The following is a 2,496-nucleotide window of genomic DNA, read 5'->3' as shown; positions in this document are numbered from 1 at the left end:
GATCAGAAGAAAGGAGTTCTTGAGATTGATACTCTGAATGCCATATTGGCTCAGAATAAAATATTGACTCAGCAAGTCAATATGATTTCTCAAAGTCTGTCTGGAATGCAAGCTGCACCAGGCAGTACTAAGGACGCTTCATCTGAAGAAGAGGCTTATGATCCTGAGAACCCATCAATGGAAGAGGTGAATTACATGAGAGAACCCTATGGAAACACCTATAATCATTCTTGGAGAAATCATCCAAATTTCTCATGGAAGGATCAACAGAGACCTCAACAAGGTTTCAACAACAATAATGGTGGAAGAAACAGGTTTAGCAACGGCAAGCCTTTTCCATCATCTTCTCAGCAACAGACAGAGAATTCTAAGCTGAGCCACTCTGACTTAGCAACCATGGTCTCTGATCTAATCAAAACCATTCAAAGTTTCATGACTGAAACAAGGTCCTCCATTAGAAACTTGGAGGCACAAGTGGGTTAGGTGAGTAAGAAAGTTACTGAACTCCCTCCTAGTACTCTTCTAAGCAATACAGAAGAGGATCCAAAAGGAGAGTGTAAGGCCATCAACTTGGCCGAATTTGGAGAGGAGGAAGAGGCAGTGATCGCCACTGAGGAAGACCTCAATGGACGTCCACTGGCCTCCAATGAGTTCCCTAATGAGGAACCATGGGAATTTGAGGCTCACACTGAGACCATAGAGATTCCATTGGGTTTACTTCTGCCATTCATGAGCTCTGATGAGTATTCTTCCTCTGAAGATGACGAAAATGTCACTGAAGAGCAAGTTGCTAAGTACCTTAGAGCAATCATGAAGCTAAATGACAAGTTATTTAGTAATGAGACATGGAAGGATGAACCCCCTTTGCTCACCAAAGAACTGGATGACTTGACTAGGCAGAGATTACCTCAAAAGAGACAGGACCCTGGGAAGTTCTCAATACCTTGTACATTAGGCACCTTGACCTTCGAGAAGGCTCTGTGTGACCTAGGGTCAAGCATAAACCTCATGCCTCTCTCTGTAATGGAGAAGCTAGGGATCTTTGAGGTACAAGCTGCAAGAATCTCACTAGAAATGGCAGACAATTCAAGAAAATAAGCTTATGGACTTGTAGAGGATGTTCTGGTAAAGGTTGAAGACCATTACATCCCTGCTGATTTCATAGTCCTAGAGACGGGGAAGTGCATGAATGAATCCATCATCCTTGGCAGACCCTTCCTAGCCACAGCAAAGGCTATGATTGATGTTGACAGAGGAGAATTGATCATTCAAGTGAATGAAGAATCCTTTGTGTTTAAGGCTCAAGGATATCCCTCTGTAACCATGGAGAGGAAGCATGAAGAGCTTTTCTCAAAACAAAGTCAAACAGAACCCCCACAGTCAAACTCTAAGTTTGGTGTTAGGAGGCCACAACCAAATTCTAAGTTTGGTGTTGAACCCCCACATTCAAACTCTAAGTTTGGTGTTGGGAGGTTCCAACATTACTCTGAACATCTGTGAGGCTCCATGAGGGCCCACTGTCAAGCTACTGACATTAAAGAAGCGCTTGTTGGGAGACAACCCAATGTTATATTCTATGTTTCATTATTATTTTATGTTTTCTATAGGTTGATGATCATGTGAATTCACAAAAACAATTAAAAAAGTAAAAACAGAATGAAAAATAGAAAGAAAAATAGCACACCCTGGAGGAAAAGCTTGCTGGCGTTTAAACGCCACTAAGGACAGCAAATGGGCGTTTAACGCCCAGTCTGGCACCATTCTGGGTGTTTAACGCCAGAAAGGGGCACCAGACTGGCGTTTAACGCCAGAAAAGGGCAGCAGCCTGGCGTTTAATGCCAGGATTGGCAGAAAGGGCGTTTTACATGCCACTTGGTGCAGGGATGAGCTATCCTTGACACCTCAGGATCTGTGGACCCCACAGGATCCCCACCTACCCCACCTCTCTCTCTCTTCTTCACCCATTCACCAATCACCTCAATACCCCTTCCCCAAATAAACCCCTCACCTATCAAATCCCACCATTCTCTTCACCACTCACATCCATCCTTCAAAAAACCCCACCTACCCCACCATCCAAATTCAAACCACTTTCCCTCCCAAACCCACCCATAATGGCCGAAACCTACCCCCCTCTCCACTCCTATATAAACCCATCTTCACTCCTTCATTTTCACACAACCTAAACATTACTTCTCCCCCTTGGCCGAAACACAAAGCCCCCCTCCATCTCCTCTATTTCTTCTTCTTCTACTCCTTTCTTTCTTCTTTTGCTCGAGGACGAGCAAACCTTCTAAGTTTGGTGTGGTAAAAGCGTTGCTTTTTGTTTTTCCATAACCATTTTTGGCACCTAAGGCCGGAGAAACCTCTAGAAAGAGGAAAGGTAATGCAAAAGCTTCCACCTCCGAGTCATGAGAGATGGAGAGATTCATCTTAAGGGTGCATCAAGACCACTTCTATGAAGTTGTGGCCATGAAGAAGGTGATCCCCGAGGTC

Source organism: Arachis duranensis, chromosome 5, assembly GCF_000817695.3.
Source record: "Arachis duranensis cultivar V14167 chromosome 5, aradu.V14167.gnm2.J7QH, whole genome shotgun sequence".
Classification (NCBI taxonomy): domain Eukaryota; kingdom Viridiplantae; phylum Streptophyta; class Magnoliopsida; order Fabales; family Fabaceae; genus Arachis; species Arachis duranensis.
This window is presented reverse-complemented; position numbering follows the sequence as displayed.